This window comes from Schistocerca gregaria, unplaced genomic scaffold (genome assembly GCF_023897955.1).
Source record: "Schistocerca gregaria isolate iqSchGreg1 unplaced genomic scaffold, iqSchGreg1.2 ptg000451l, whole genome shotgun sequence".
NCBI lineage: Eukaryota > Metazoa > Arthropoda > Insecta > Orthoptera > Acrididae > Schistocerca > Schistocerca gregaria.
In genome coordinates, this window is record NW_026061871.1 from 823,231 (window position 1) to 839,520 (window position 16,290).

At 49.7% G+C, this 16,290-nt stretch overlaps 10 non-coding genes across 10 annotated transcripts; all 10 read left to right on the forward strand.

Annotated features, from left to right (window-relative positions):
- The first annotated feature begins 317 nt into the window (after window positions 1–317).
- On the forward strand, window positions 318–391 carry Trnat-agu (transfer RNA threonine (anticodon AGU)). Its single transcript has one exon. It is a non-coding gene; the product is annotated as a tRNA-Thr (tRNA).
- A 1,386-nt stretch (window positions 392–1,777) lies between these two features.
- On the forward strand, window positions 1,778–1,851 carry Trnat-agu (transfer RNA threonine (anticodon AGU)). The gene has a single exon. It is a non-coding gene; the product is annotated as a tRNA-Thr (tRNA).
- A 1,386-nt stretch (window positions 1,852–3,237) lies between these two features.
- Trnat-agu (transfer RNA threonine (anticodon AGU)) lies at window positions 3,238–3,311 on the forward strand. Its single transcript has one exon. It is a non-coding gene; the product is annotated as a tRNA-Thr (tRNA).
- Window positions 3,312–4,708: 1,397 nt separating this feature from the next.
- On the forward strand, window positions 4,709–4,782 carry Trnat-agu (transfer RNA threonine (anticodon AGU)). The gene has a single exon. It is a non-coding gene; the product is annotated as a tRNA-Thr (tRNA).
- A 1,397-nt stretch (window positions 4,783–6,179) lies between these two features.
- On the forward strand, window positions 6,180–6,253 carry Trnat-agu (transfer RNA threonine (anticodon AGU)). Its single transcript has one exon. It is a non-coding gene; the product is annotated as a tRNA-Thr (tRNA).
- Window positions 6,254–7,640: 1,387 nt separating this feature from the next.
- Trnat-agu (transfer RNA threonine (anticodon AGU)) lies at window positions 7,641–7,714 on the forward strand. Its single transcript has one exon. It is a non-coding gene; the product is annotated as a tRNA-Thr (tRNA).
- Window positions 7,715–9,112: 1,398 nt separating this feature from the next.
- Window positions 9,113–9,186, forward strand: Trnat-agu (transfer RNA threonine (anticodon AGU)). The gene has a single exon. It is a non-coding gene; the product is annotated as a tRNA-Thr (tRNA).
- Window positions 9,187–10,584: 1,398 nt separating this feature from the next.
- Trnat-agu (transfer RNA threonine (anticodon AGU)) lies at window positions 10,585–10,658 on the forward strand. Its single transcript has one exon. It is a non-coding gene; the product is annotated as a tRNA-Thr (tRNA).
- A 1,398-nt stretch (window positions 10,659–12,056) lies between these two features.
- Trnat-agu (transfer RNA threonine (anticodon AGU)) lies at window positions 12,057–12,130 on the forward strand. Its single transcript has one exon. It is a non-coding gene; the product is annotated as a tRNA-Thr (tRNA).
- Window positions 12,131–15,000: 2,870 nt separating this feature from the next.
- Trnat-agu (transfer RNA threonine (anticodon AGU)) lies at window positions 15,001–15,074 on the forward strand. The gene has a single exon. It is a non-coding gene; the product is annotated as a tRNA-Thr (tRNA).
- The last annotated feature ends 1,216 nt before the right edge of the window (window positions 15,075–16,290 follow it).

Here is a 16,290-nt window from a genome sequence, read left to right on the forward strand (position 1 = left end):
AGCAAGATGTAAGTGTGGGGACCGGCTGTTATCGTGGTGTCATCGAGTGCAGATCTGTCTTAGGTATCACGGCTTAACGTCATTGAAGTCTAGCGGTGGACAACACGTTCGTCTTACTCAGAGCGGTGTCTGAACTCTATTTTCGACGTTATGCGTGCCACTTTCATTGTGGCCAACTACGATTCGATACAGAATGCACGAAACCTGAAAGACACCCTCACTGATACATAGAGAGTAGTGTTTGTCTGCGGAATAATGGGAGTGCAAGGGTCTGTGACGTTGATATGACTGTATGTAGCACTACTAGTTATCGGGGGGGTGGGCGTAGCTCAGATGGTAGAGCGCTCGCTTAGTGCGCGAGAGGTACTGGGATCGATACCCAGCGCCTCCAGAATTTTTAACACACCTACATGCGCACCTTGCCATGCAAGTGGAATAATTCCCAACCGGCAGAGGTGTGTAGGCAGATACAAGCGAACGATTAGCATCCACAATTGCGCCGATTTCACGTAAATCCCACTGCACGTTGCCATTCTTTGCGTGCAGTCGGCTGCTACTGGTGTTGCTGGTTGTGACTGCTGATAACAGATGCCGTAGCAATCAATTCATGGAGTGAGTTGTATGTTTTGCGATAGTCTGTCTCTGACAAGGAAGCACAGGTGATATAGGTACGAACACAGGAAGCTTGCAGCCCCTCGCTGCCTGCAGACACAGAGCAGCCACACTAGAAGAGCGGCCTAAGCCCTAGGCGAAATGTGCTCATTCGCTTTGGCGCGACGTCGAACTATAAATAAGGCTGTCACTAGCGTGAGCGTCGTGTAAAGTCGGAAAAGTCATCTGCATGGGTGATTGCCAAGTTTGGGGAGCGTTTCGTAGTACGATCAGTGCAATGGGGACGCGGAAACTTGTTGTGTCCCAGTGTTTTGCAGTTGGACGACAAGAGTTTTACACAGTAGCAAAGAGCGAGGCACTGAGTTGGCATGAACAATGGAGAGCACAATGGGGCTCGAGATGTGCTTGTTACCTCAGGTGCTGTGTGGTTGTGGACAAGGAGTGAAATGGACCAATTTGTGACCGCCCTTTCAATTTAAGACGTTCAAAACAGACGGAATTTGCATTCGTAATAGCAGAGCATCGAAACTACTTGGAACTCTTGTGTATATGAACGTGTCCGCGCCTTTGTATTCTGGTACCTTCGCCGCTACAAACCAACCAACCATCGTGTCCGTGCACATCAGAGTCGCAAAGAATGGAGAATAGCCAGGCTTGGTCGTGTGTGTAGCTGTAGCTCAGTTGGCAGATCGTTCGCTTAGCGTGTGGACGGTCTCGGGTTCAAGCCCCGGCTCCTCCATGTTTTGTGGTCAGTGCATGGTAAGTGTTGGTCGGGGCGAACATAAACGCACGCAAGAAGTTGCAAAACCAGCGTCACAGACTGATATGATGTATACTGTCATAAGGAGAGCAAGATGTAAGTGTGGGGACCGGCTGTTATCGTGGTGTCATCGAGTGCAGATCTGTCTTAGGTATCACGGCTTAACGTCATTGAAGTCTAGCGGTGGACAACACGTTCGTCTTACTCTGAGCGGTGTCTGAACTCTATTTTCGACGTTATGCGTGCCACTTTCATTGTGGCCAACTACGATTCGATACAGAATGCACGAAACCTGAAAGACACCCTCACTGATACATAGAGAGTAGTGTTTGTCTGCGGAATAATGGGAGTGCAAGGGTCTGTGACGTTGATATGACTGTATGTAGCACTACTAGTTATCGGGGGGGTGGGCGTAGCTCAGATGGTAGAGCGCTCGCTTAGTGTGCGAGAGGTACTGGGATCGATACCCAGCGCCTCCAGAATTTTTAACACACCTACATGCGCACCTTGCCATGCAAGTGGAATAATTCCCAACCGGCAGAGGTGTGTAGGCAGATACAAGCGAACGATTAGCATCCACAATTGCGCCGATTTCACGTAAATCCCACTGCGCGTTGCCATTCTTTGCGTGCAGTCGGCTGCTACTGGTGTTGCTGGTTGTGACTGCTGATAACAGATGCCGTAGCAATCAATTCATGGAGTGAGTTGTATGTTTTGCGATAGTCTGTCTCTGACAAGGAAGCACAGGTGATATAGGTGCGAACACAGGAAGCTTGCAGACCCTCGCTGCCTGCAGACACAGAGCAGCCACACTAGAAGAGCGGCCTAAGCCGTAGGCGAAATGTGCTCATTCGCTTTGGCGCGACGTCGAACTATAAATAAGGCTGTCACTAGCGTGAGCGTCGTGTAAAGTCGGAAAAGTCATCTGTATAGGTGATTGCCAAGTTTGGGGAGCGTTTCGTAGTACGATCAGTACAATGGGGACGCGGAAACTTGTTGTGTCCCAGTGTTTTGCAGTTGGACGACAAGAGTTTTACACAGTAGCAAAGAGCGAGGCACTGAGTTGGCATGAACAATGGAGAGCACAATGGGGCTCGAGATGTGCTTGTTACCTCAGGTGCTGTGTGGTTGTGGACAAGGAGTGAAATGGACCAATTTGTGACCGCCCTTTCAATTTAAGACGTTCAAAACAGACGGAATTTGCATTCGTAATACCAGAGCATCGAAACTACTTGGAACTCTTGTGTATATGAACGTGTCCGCGCCTTTGTATTCTGGTACCTTCGCCGCTACAAACCAACCAACCATCGTGTCCGTGCACATCAGAGTCGCAAAGAATGGAGAATAGCCAGGCTTGGTCGTGTGTGTAGCTGTAGCTCAGTTGGCAGATCGTTCGCTTAGCGTGTGGACGGTCTCGGGTTCAAGCCCCGGCTCCTCCATGTTTTGTGGTCAGTGCATGGTAAGTGTTGGTCGGGGCGAACATAAACGCACGCAAGAAGTTGCAAAACCAGCGTCACAGACTGATATGATGTATACTGTCATAAGGAGAGCAAGATGTAAGTGTGGGGACCGGCTGTTATCGTGGTGTCATCGAGTGCAGATCTGTCTTAGGTATCACGGCTTAACGTCATTGAAGTCTAGCGGTGGACAACACGTTCGTCTTACTCAGAGCGGTGTCTGAACTCTATTTTCGACGTTATGCGTGCCACTTTCATTGTGGCCAACTACGATTCGATACAGAATGCACGAAACCTGAAAGACACCCTCACTGATACATAGAGAGTAGTGTTTGTCTGCGGAATAATGGGAGTGCAAGGGTCTGTGACGTTGATATGACTGTATGTAGCACTACTAGTTATCGGGGGGGTGGGCGTAGCTCAGATGGTAGAGCGCTCGCTTAGTGTGCGAGAGGTACTGGGATCGATACCCAGCGCCTCCAGAATTTTTAACACACCTACATGCGCACCTTGCCATGCAAGTGGAATAATTCCCAACCGGCAGAGGTGTGTAGGCAGATACAAGCGAACGATTAGCATCCACAATTGCGCCGATTTCACGTAAATCCCACTGCACGTTGCCATTCTTTGCGTGCAGTCGGCTGCTACTGGTGTTGCTGGTTGTGACTGCTGATAACAGATGCCGTAGCAATCAATTCATGGAGTGAGTTGTATGTTTTGCGATAGTCTGTCTCTGACAAGGAAGCACAGGTGATATAGGTGCGAACACAGGAAGCTTGCAGCCCCTCGCTGCCTGCAGACACAGAGCAGCCACACTAGAAGAGCGGCCTAAGCCGTAGGCGAAATGTGCTCATTCGCTTTGGCGCGACGTCGAACTATAAATAAGGCTGTCACTAGCGTGAGCGTTGCGTGAGCGTCGTGTAAAGTCGGAAAAGTCATCTGTATGGGTGATTGCCAAGTTTGGGGAGCGTTTCGTAGTACGATCAGTGCAATGGGGACGCGGAAACTTGTTGTGTCCCAGTGTTTTGCAGTTGGACGACAAGAGTTTTACACAGTAGCAAAGAGCGAGGCACTGAGTTGGCATGAACAATGGAGAGGACAATGGGGCTCGAGATGTGCTTGTTACCTCAGGTGCTGTGTGGTTGTGGACAAGGAGTGAAATGGACCAATTTGTGACCGCCCTTTCAATTTAAGACGTTCAAAACAGACGGAATTTGCATTCGTAATACCAGAGCATCGAAACTACTTGGAACTCTTGTGTATATGAACGTGTCCGCGCCTTTGTATTCTGGTACCTTCGCGGCTACAAACCAACCAACCATCGTGTCCGTGCACATCAGAGTCGCAAAGAATGGAGAATAGCCAGGCTTGGTCGTGTGTGTAGCTGTAGCTCAGTTGGCAGATCGTTCGCTTAGCGTGTGGACGGTCTCGGGTTCAAGCCCCGGCTCCTCCATGTTTTGTGGTCAGTGCATGGTAAGTGTTGGTCGGGGCGAACATAAACGCACGCAAGAAGTTGCAAAACCAGCGTCACAGACTGATATGATGTATACTGTCATAAGGAGAGCAAGATGTAAGTGTGGGGACCGGCTGTTATCGTGGTGTCATCGAGTGCAGATCTGTCTTAGGTATCACGGCTTAACGTCATTGAAGTCTAGCGGTGGACAACACGTTCGTCTTACTCAGAGCGGTGTCTGAACTCTATTTTCGACGTTATGCGTGCCACTTTCATTGTGGCCAACTACGATTCGATACAGAATGCACGAAACCTGAAAGACACCCTCACTGATACATAGAGAGTAGTGTTTGTCTGCGGAATAATGGGAGTGCAAGGGTCTGTGACGTTGATATGACTGTATGTAGCACTACTAGTTATCTGGGGGGTGGGCGTAGCTCAGATGGTAGAGCGCTCGCTTAGTGTGCGAGAGGTACTGGGATCGATACCCAGCGCCTCCAGAATTTTTAACACACCTACATGCGCACCTTGCCATGCAAGTGGAATAATTCCCAACCGGCAGAGGTGTGTAGGCAGATACAAGCGAACGATTAGCATCCACAATTGCGCCGATTTCACGTAAATCCCACTGCACGTTGCCATTCTTTGCGTGCAGTCGGCTGCTACTGGTGTTGCTGGTTGTGACTGCTGATAACAGATGCCGTAGCAATCAATTCATGGAGTGAGTTGTATGTTTTGCGATAGTCTGTCTCTGACAAGGAAGCACAGGTGATATAGGTGCGAACACAGGAAGCTTGCAGCCCCTCGCTGCCTGCAGACACAGAGCAGCCACACTAGAAGAGCGGCCTAAGCCGTAGGCGAAATGTGCTCATTCGCTTTGGCGCGACGTCGAACTATAAATAAGGCTGTCACTAGCGTGAGCGTTGCGTGAGCGTCGTGTAAAGTCGGAAAAGTCATCTGTATGGGTGATTGCCAAGTTTGGGGAGCGTTTCGTAGTACGATCAGTGCAATGGGGACGCGGAAACTTGTTGTGTCCCAGTGTTTTGCAGTTGGACGACAAGAGTTTTACACAGTAGCAAAGAGCGAGGCACTGAGTTGGCATGAACAATGGAGAGCACAATGGGGCTCGAGATGTGCTTGTTACCTCAGGTGCTGTGTGGTTGTGGACAAGGAGTGAAATGGACCAATTTGTGACCGCCCTTTCAATTTAAGACGTTCAAAACAGACGGAATTTGCATTCGTAATACCAGAGCATCGAAACTACTTGGAACTCTTGTGTATATGAACGTGTCCGCGCCTTTGTATTCTGGTACCTTCGCCGCTACAAACCAACCAACCATCGTGTCCGTGCACATCAGAGTCGCAAAGAATGGAGAATAGCCAGGCTTGGTCGTGTGTGTAGCTGTAGCTCAGTTGGCAGATCGTTCGCTTAGCGTGTGGACGGTCTCGGGTTCAAGCCCCGGCTCCTCCATGTTTTGTGGTCAGTGCATGGTAAGTGTTGGTCGGGGCGAACATAAACGCACGCAAGAAGTTGCAAAACCAGCGTCACAGACTGATATGATGTATACTGTCATAAGGAGAGCAAGATGTAAGTGTGGGGACCGGCTGTTATCGTGGTGTCATCGAGTGCAGATCTGTCTTAGGTATCACGGCTTAACGTCATTGAAGTCTAGCGGTGGACAACACGTTCGTCTTACTCAGAGCGGTGTCTGAACTCTATTTTCGACGTTATGCGTGCCACTTTCATTGTGGCCAACTACGATTCGATACAGAATGCACGAAACCTGAAAGACACCCTCACTGATACATAGAGAGTAGTGTTTGTCTGCGGAATAATGGGAGTGCAAGGGTCTGTGACGTTGATATGACTGTATGTAGCACTACTAGTTATCTGGGGGGTGGGCGTAGCTCAGATGGTAGAGCGCTCGCTTAGTGTGCGAGAGGTACTGGGATCGATACCCAGCGCCTCCAGAATTTTTAACACACCTACATGCGCACCTTGCCATGCAAGTGGAATAATTCCCAACCGGCAGAGGTGTGTAGGCAGATACAAGCGAACGATTAGCATCCACAATTGCGCCGATTTCACGTAAATCCCACTGCACGTTGCCATTCTTTGCGTGCAGTCGGCTGCTACTGGTGTTGCTGGTTGTGACTGCTGATAACAGATGCCGTAGCAATCAATTCATGGAGTGAGTTGTATGTTTTGCGATAGTCTGTCTCTGACAAGGAATCACAGGTGATATAGGTGCGAACACAGGAAGCTTGCAGCCCCTCGCTGCCTGCAGACACAGAGCAGCCACACTAGAAGAGCGGCCTAAGCCGTAGGCGAAATGTGCTCATTCGCTTTGGCGCGACGTCGAACTATAAATAAGGCTGTCACTAGCGTGAGCGTCGTGTAAAGTCGGAAAAGTCATCTGCATGGGTGATTGCCAAGTTTGGGGAGCGTTTCGTAGTACGATCAGTGCAATGGGGACGCGGAAACTTGTTGTGTCCCAGTGTTTTGCAGTTGGACGACAAGAGTTTTACACAGTAGCAAAGAGCGAGGCACTGAGTTGGCATGAACAATGGAGAGCACAATGGGGCTCGAGATGTGCTTGTTACCTCAGGTGCTGTGTGGTTATGGACAAGGAGTGAAATGGACCAATTTGTGACCGCCCTTTCAATTTAAGACGTTCAAAACAGACGGAATTTGCATTCGTAATACCAGAGCATCGAAACTACTTGGAACTCTTGTGTATATGAACGTGTCCGCGCCTTTGTATTCTGGTACCTTCGCCGCTACAAACCAACCAACCATCGTGTCCGTGCACATCAGAGTCGCAAAGAATGGAGAATAGCCAGGCTTGGTCGTGTGTGTAGCTGTAGCTCAGTTGGCAGATCGTTCGCTTAGCGTGTGGACGGTCTCGGGTTCAAGCCCCGGCTCCTCCATGTTTTGTGGTCAGTGCATGGTAAGTGTTGGTCGGGGCGAACATAAACGCACGCAAGAAGTTGCAAAACCAGCGTCACAGACTGATATGATGTATACTGTCATAAGGAGAGCAAGATGTAAGTGTGGGGACCGGCTGTTATCGTGGTGTCATCGAGTGCAGATCTGTCTTAGGTATCACGGCTTAACGTCATTGAAGTCTAGCGGTGGACAACACGTTCGTCTTACTCAGAGCGGTGTCTGAACTCTATTTTCGACGTTATGCGTGCCACTTTCATTGTGGCCAACTACGATTCGATACAGAATGCACGAAACCTGAAAGACACCCTCACTGATACATAGAGAGTAGTGTTTGTCTGCGGAATAATGGGAGTGCAAGGGTCTGTGACGTTGATATGACTGTATGTAGCACAACGAGTTATCGGGGAGGGTGGGCGTAGCTCAGATGGTAGAGCGCTCGCTTAGTGTGCGAGAGGTACTGGGATCGATACCCAGCGCCTCCAGAATTTTTAACACACCTACATGCGCACCTTGCCATGCAAGTGGAATAATTCCCAACCGGCAGAGGTGTGTAGGCAGATACAAGCGAACGATTAGCATCCACAATTGCGCCGATATCACGTAAATCCCACTGCACGTTGCCATTCTTTGCGTGCAGTCGGCTGCTACTGGTGTTGCTGGTTGTGACTGCTGATAACAGATGCCGTAGCAATCAATTCATGGAGTGAGTTGTATGTTTTGCGATAGTCTGTCTCTGACAAGGAAGCACAGGTGATATAGGTGCGAACACAGGAAGCTTGCAGCCCCTCGCTGCCTGCAGACACAGAGCAGCCACACTAGAAGAGCGGCCTAAGCCGTAGGCGAAATGTGCTCATTCGCTTTGGCGCGACGTCGAACTATAAATAAGGCTGTCACTAGCGTGAGCGTTGCGTGAGCGTCGTGTAAAGTCGGAAAAGTCATCTGCATGGGTGATTGCCAAGTTTGGGGAGCGTTTCGTAGTACGATCAGTGCAATGGGGACGCGGAAACTTGTTGTGTCCCAGTGTTTTGCAGTTGGACGACAAGAGTTTTACACAGTAGCAAAGAGCGAGGCACTGAGTTGGCATGAACAATGGAGAGCACAATGGGGCTCGAGATGTGCTTGTTACCTCAGGTGCTGTGTGGTTGTGGACAAGGAGTGAAATGGACCAATTTGTGACCGCCCTTTCAATTTAAGACGTTCAAAACAGACGGAATTTGCATTCGTAATAGCAGAGCATCGAAACTACTTGGAACTCTTGTGTATATGAACGTGTCCGCGCCTTTGTATTCTGGTACCTTCGCCGCTACAAACCAACCAACCATCGTGTCCGTGCACATCAGAGTCGCAAAGAATGGAGAATAGCCAGGCTTGGTCGTGTGTGTAGCTGTAGCTCAGTTGGCAGATCGTTCGCTTAGCGTGTGGACGGTCTCGGGTTCAAGCCCCGGCTCCTCCATGTTTTGTGGTCAGTGCATGGTAAGTGTTGGTCGGGGCGAACATAAACGCACGCAAGAAGTTGCAAAACCAGCGTCACAGACTGATATGATGTATACTGTCATAAGGAGAGCAAGATGTAAGTGTGGGGACCGGCTGTTATCGTGGTGTCATCGAGTGCAGATCTGTCTTAGGTATCACGGCTTAACGTCATTGAAGTCTAGCGGTGGACAACACGTTCGTCTTACTCAGAGCGGTGTCTGAACTCTATTTTCGACGTAATGCGTGCCACTTTCATTGTGGCCAACTACGATTCGATACAGAATGCACGAAACCTGAAAGACACCCTCACTGATACATAGAGAGTAGTGTTTGTCTGCGGAATAATGGGAGTGCAAGGGTCTGTGACGTTGATATGACTGTATGTAGCACAACTAGTTATCGGGGAGGGTGGGCGTAGCTCAGATGGTAGAGCGCTCGCTTAGTGTGCGAGAGGTACTGGGATCGATACCCAGCGCCTCCAGAATTTTTAACACACCTACATGCGCACCTTGCCATGCAAGTGGAATAATTCCCAACCGGCAGAGGTGTGTAGGCAGATACAAGCGAACGATTAGCATCCACAATTGCGCCGATTTCACGTAAATCCCACTGCACGTTGCCATTCTTTGCGTGCAGTCGGCTGCTACTGGTGTTGCTGGTTGTGACTGCTGATAACAGATGCCGTAGCAATCAATTCATGGAGTGAGTTGTATGTTTTGCGATAGTCTGTCTCTGACAAGGAAGCACAGGTGATATAGGTGCGAACACAGGAAGCTTGCAGCCCCTCGCTGCCTGCAGACACAGAGCAGCCACACTAGAAGAGCGGCCTAAGCCGTAGGCGAAATGTGCTCATTCGCTTTGGCGCGACGTCGAACTATAAATAAGGCTGTCACTAGCGTGAGCGTTGCGTGAGCGTCGTGTAAAGTCGGAAAAGTCATCTGCATGGGTGATTGCCAAGTTTGGGGAGCGTTTCGTAGTACGATCAGTGCAATGGGGACGCGGAAACTTGTTGTGTCCCAGTGTTTTGCAGTTGGACGACAAGAGTTTTACACAGTAGCAAAGAGCGAGGCACTGAGTTGGCATGAACAATGGAGAGCACAATGGGGCTCGAGATGTGCTTGTTACCTCAGGTGCTGTGTGGTTGTGGACAAGGAGTGAAATGGACCAATTTGTGACCGCCCTTTCAATTTAAGACGTTCAAAACAGACGGAATTTGCATTCGTAATACCAGAGCATCGAAACTACTTGGAACTCTTGTGTATATGAACGTGTCCGCGCCTTTGTATTCTGGTACCTTCGCCGCTACAAACCAACCAACCATCGTGTCCGTGCACATCAGAGTCGCAAAGAATGGAGAATAGCCAGGCTTGGTCGTGTGTGTAGCTGTAGCTCAGTTGGCAGATCGTTCGCTTAGCGTGTGGACGGTCTCGGGTTCAAGCCCCGGCTCCTCCATGTTTTGTGGTCAGTGCATGGTAAGTGTTGGTCGGGGCGAACATAAACGCACGCAAGAAGTTGCAAAACCAGCGTCACAGACTGATATGATGTATACTGTCATAAGGAGAGCAAGATGTAAGTGTGGGGACCGGCTGTTATCGTGGTGTCATCGAGTGCAGATCTGTCTTAGGTATCACGGCTTAACGTCATTGAAGTCTAGCGGTGGACAACACGTTCGTCTTACTCAGAGCGGTGTCTGAACTCTATTTTCGACGTAATGCGTGCCACTTTCATTGTGGCCAACTACGATTCGATACAGAATGCACGAAACCTGAAAGACACCCTCACTGATACATAGAGAGTAGTGTTTGTCTGCGGAATAATGGGAGTGCAAGGGTCTGTGACGTTGATATGACTGTATGTAGCACAACTAGTTATCGGGGAGGGTGGGCGTAGCTCAGATGGTAGAGCGCTCGCTTAGTGTGCGAGAGGTACTGGGATCGATACCCAGCGCCTCCAGAATTTTTAACACACCTACATGCGCACCTTGCCATGCAAGTGGAATAATTCCCAACCGGCAGAGGTGTGTAGGCAGATACAAGCGAACGATTAGCATCCACAATTGCGCCGATTTCACGTAAATCCCACTGCACGTTGCCATTCTTTGCGTGCAGTCGGCTGCTACTGGTGTTGCTGGTTGTGACTGCTGATAACAGATGCCGTAGCAATCAATTCATGGAGTGAGTTGTATGTTTTGCGATAGTCTGTCTCTGACAAGGAAGCACAGGTGATATAGGTGCGAACACAGGAAGCTTGCAGCCCCTCGCTGCCTGCAGACACAGAGCAGCCACACTAGAAGAGCGGCCTAAGCCGTAGGCGAAATGTGCTCATTCGCTTTGGCGCGACGTCGAACTATAAATAAGGCTGTCACTAGCGTGAGCGTTGCGTGAGCGTCGTGTAAAGTCGGAAAAGTCATCTGCATGGGTGATTGCCAAGTTTGGGGAGCGTTTCGTAGTACGATCAGTGCAATGGGGACGCGGAAACTTGTTGTGTCCCAGTGTTTTGCAGTTGGACGACAAGAGTTTTACACAGTAGCAAAGAGCGAGGCACTGAGTTGGCATGAACAATGGAGAGCACAATGGGGCTCGAGATGTGCTTGTTACCTCAGGTGCTGTGTGGTTGTGGACAAGGAGTGAAATGGACCAATTTGTGACCGCCCTTTCAATTTAAGACGTTCAAAACAGACGGAATTTGCATTCGTAATACCAGAGCATCGAAACTACTTGGAACTCTTGTGTATATGAACGTGTCCGCGCCTTTGTATTCTGGTACCTTCGCCGCTACAAACCAACCAACCATCGTGTCCGTGCACATCAGAGTCGCAAAGAATGGAGAATAGCCAGGCTTGGTCGTGTGTGTAGCTGTAGCTCAGTTGGCAGATCGTTCGCTTAGCGTGTGGACGGTCTCGGGTTCAAGCCCCGGCTCCTCCATGTTTTGTGGTCAGTGCATGGTAAGTGTTGGTCGGGGCGAACATAAACCCACGCAAGAAGTTGCAAAACCAGCGTCACAGACTGATATGATGTATACTGTCATAAGGAGAGCAAGATGTAAGTGTGGGGACCGGCTGTTATCGTGGTGTCATCGAGTGCAGATCTGTCTTAGGTATCACGGCTTAACGTCATTGAAGTCTAGCGGTGGACAACACGTTCGTCTTACTCAGAGCGGTGTCTGAACTCTATTTTCGACGTAATGCGTGCCACTTTCATTGTGGCCAACTACGATTCGATACAGAATGCACGAAACCTGAAAGACACCCTCACTGATACATAGAGAGTAGTGTTTGTCTGCGGAATAATGGGAGTGCAAGGGTCTGTGACGTTGATATGACTGTATGTAGCACAACTAGTTATCGGGGAGGGTGGGCGTAGCTCAGATGGTAGAGCGCTCGCTTAGTGTGCGAGAGGTACTGGGATCGATACCCAGCGCCTCCAGAATTTTTAACACACCTACATGCGCACCTTGCCATGCAAGTGGAATAATTCCCAACCGGCAGAGGTGTGTAGGCAGATACAAGCGAACGATTAGCATCCACAATTGCGCCGATTTCACGTAAATCCCACTGCACGTTGCCATTCTTTGCGTGCAGTCGGCTGCTACTGGTGTTGCTGGTTGTGACTGCTGATAACAGATGCCGTAGCAATCAATTCATGGAGTGAGTTGTATGTTTTGCGATAGTCTGTCTCTGACAAGGAAGCACAGGTGATATAGGTGCGAACACAGGAAGCTTGCAGCCCCTCGCTGCCTGCAGACACAGAGCAGCTACACTAGAAGAGCGGCCTAAGCCGTAGGCGAAATGTGCTCATTCGCTTTGGCGCGACGTCGAACTATAAATAAGGCTGTCACTAGCGTGAGCGTTGCGTGAGCGTCGTGTAAGGTCGGAAAAGTCATCTGCATGGGTGATTGCCAAGTTTGGGGAGCGTTTCGTAGTACGATCAGTGCAATGGGGACGCGGAAACTTGTTGTGTCCCAGTGTTTTGCAGTTGGACGACAAGAGTTTTACACAGTAGCAAAGAGCGAGGCACTGAGTTGGCATGAACAATGGAGAGCACAATGGGGCTCGAGATGTGCTTGTTACCTCAGGTGCTGTGTGGTTGTGGACAAGGAGTGAAATGGACCAATTTGTGACCGCCCTTTCAATTTAAGACGTTCAAAACAGACGGAATTTGCATTCGTAATACCAGAGCATCGAAACTACTTGGAACTCTTGTGTATATGAACGTGTCCGCGCCTTTGTATTCTGGTACCTTCGCCGCTACAAACCAACCAACCATCGTGTCCGTGCACATCAGAGTCGCAAAGAATGGAGAATAGCCAGGCTTGGTCGTGTGTGTAGCTGTAGCTCAGTTGGCAGATCGTTCGCTTAGCGTGTGGACGGTCTCGGGTTCAAGCCCCGGCTCCTCCATGTTTTGTGGTCAGTGCATGGTAAGTGTTGGTCGGGGCGAACATAAACGCACGCAAGAAGTTGCAAAACCAGCGTCACAGACTGATATGATGTATACTGTCATAAGGAGAGCAAGATGTAAGTGTGGGGACCGGCTGTTATCGTGGTGTCATCGAGTGCAGATCTGTCTTAGGTATCACGGCTTAACGTCATTGAAGTCTAGCGGTGGACAACACGTTCGTCTTACTCAGAGCGGTGTCTGAACTCTATTTTCGACGTAATGCGTGCCACTTTCATTGTGGCCAACTACGATTCGATACAGAATGCACGAAACCTGAAAGACACCCTCACTGATACATAGAGAGTAGTGTTTGTCTGCGGAATAATGGGAGTGCAAGGGTCTGTGACGTTGATATGACTGTATGTAGCACAACTAGTTATCGGGGAGGGTGGGCGTAGCTCAGATGGTAGAGCGCCCGCTTAGTGTGCGAGAGGTACTGGGATCGATACCCAGCGCCTCCAGAATTTTTAACACACCTACATGCGCACCTTGCCATGCAAGTGGAATAATTCCCAACCGGCAGAGGTGTGTAGGCAGATACAAGCGAACGATTAGCATCCACAATTGCGCCGATTTCACGTAAATCCCACTGCACGTTGCCATTCTTTGCGTGCAGTCGGCTGCTACTGGTGTTGCTGGTTGTGACTGCTGATAACAGATGCCGTAGCAATCAATTCATGGAGTGAGTTGTATGTTTTGCGATAGTCTGTCTCTGACAAGGAAGCACAGGTGATATAGGTGCGAACACAGGAAGCTTGCAGCCCCTCGCTGCCTGCAGACACAGAGCAGCCACACTAGAAGAGCGGCCTAAGCCGTAGGCGAAATGTGCTCATTCGCTTTGGCGCGACGTCGAACTATAAATAAGGCTGTCACTAGCGTGAGCGTTGCGTGAGCGTCGTGTAAAGTCGGAAAAGTCATCTGCATGGGTGATTGCCAAGTTTGGGGAGCGTTTCGTAGTACGATCAGTGCAATGGGGACGCGGAAACTTGTTGTGTCCCAGTGTTTTGCAGTTGGACGACAAGAGTTTTACACAGTAGCAAAGAGCGAGGCACTGAGTTGGCATGAACAATGGAGAGCACAATGGGGCTCGAGATGTGCTTGTTACCTCAGGTGCTGTGTGGTTGTGGACAAGGAGTGAAATGGACCAATTTGTGACCGCCCTTTCAATTTAAGACGTTCAAAACAGACGGAATTTGCATTCGTAATACCAGAGCATCGAAACTACTTGGAACTCTTGTGTATATGAACGTGTCCGCGCCTTTGTATTCTGGTACCTTCGCCGCTACAAACCAACCAACCATCGTGTCCGTGCACATCAGAGTCGCAAAGAATGGAGAATAGCCAGGCTTGGTCGTGTGTGTAGCTGTAGCTCAGTTGGCAGATCGTTCGCTTAGCGTGTGGACGGTCTCGGGTTCAAGCCCCGGCTCCTCCATGTTTTGTGGTCAGTGCATGGTAAGTGTTGGTCGGGGCGAACATAAACCCACGCAAGATGTTGCAAAACCAGCGTCACAGACTGATATGATGTATACTGTCATAAGGAGAGCAAGATGTAAGTGTGGGGACCGGCTGTTATCGTGGTGTCATCGAGTGCAGATCTGTCTTAGGTATCACGGCTTAACGTCATTGAAGTCTAGCGGTGGACAACACGTTCGTCTTACTCAGAGCGGTGTCTGAACTCTATTTTCGACGTTATGCGTGCCACTTTCATTGTGGCCAACTACGATTCGATACAGAATGCACGAAACCTGAAAGACACCCTCACTGATACATAGAGAGTAGTGTTTGTTTGCGGAATAATGGGAGTGCAAGGGTCTCTGACGTCGATATGACTGTATGTAGCACTACTAGTTATCGGGGAGGGTGGGCGTAGCTCAGATGGTAGAGCGCTCGCTTAGTGTGCGAGAGGTACTGGGATCGATACCCAGCGCCTCCAGAATTTTTAACACACCTACATGCGCACCTTGCCATGCAAGTGGAATAATTCCCAACCGGCAGAGGTGTGTAGGCAGATACAAGCGAACGATTAGCATCCACAATTGCGCCGATTTCACGTAAATCCCACTGCACGTTGCCATTCTTTGCGTGCAGTCGGCTGCTACTGGTGTTGCTGGTTGTGACTGCTGATAACAGATGCCGTAGCAATCAATTCATGGAGTGAGTTGTATGTTTTGCGATAGTCTGTCTCTGACAAGGAAGCACAGGTGATATAGGTGCGAACACAGGAAGCTTGCAGCCCCTCGCTGCCTGCAGACACAGAGCAGCCACACTAGAAGAGCGGCCTAAGCCGTAGGCGAAATGTGCTCATTCGCTTTGGCGCGACGTCGAACTATAAATAAGGCTGTCACTAGCGTGAGCGTTGCGTGAGCGTCGTGTAAGGTCGGAAAAGTCATCTGCATGGGTGATTGCCAAGTTTGGGGAGCGTTTCGTAGTACGATCAGTGCAATGGGGACGCGGAAACTTGTTGTGTCCCAGTGTTTTGCAGTTGGACGACAAGAGTTTTACACAGTAGCAAAGAGCGAGGCACTGAGTTGGCATGAACAATGGAGAGCACAATGGGGCTCGAGATGTGCTTGTTACCTCAGGTGCTGTGTGGTTGTGGACAAGGAGTGAAATGGACCAATTTGTGACCGCCCTTTCAATTTAAGACGTTCAAAACAGACGGAATTTGCATTCGTAATACCAGAGCATCGAAACTACTTGGAACTCTTGTGTATATGAACGTGTCCGCGCCTTTGTATTCTGGTACCTTCGCCGCTACAAACCAACCAACCATCGTGTCCGTGCACATCAGAGTCGCAAAGAATGGAGAATAGCCAGGCTTGGTCGTGTGTGTAGCTGTAGCTCAGTTGGCAGATCGTTCGCTTAGCGTGTGGACGGTCTCGGGTTCAAGCCCCGGCTCCTCCATGTTTTGTGGTCAGTGCATGGTAAGTGTTGGTCGGGGCGAACATAAACGCACGCAAGAAGTTGCAAAACCAGCGTCACAGACTGATATGATGTATACTGTCATAAGGAGAGCAAGATGTAAGTGTGGGGACCGGCTGTTATCGTGGTGTCATCGAGTGCAGATCTGTCTTAGGTATCACGGCTTAACGTCATTGAAGTCTAGCGGTGGACAACACGTTCGTCTTACTCAGAGCGGTGTCTGAACT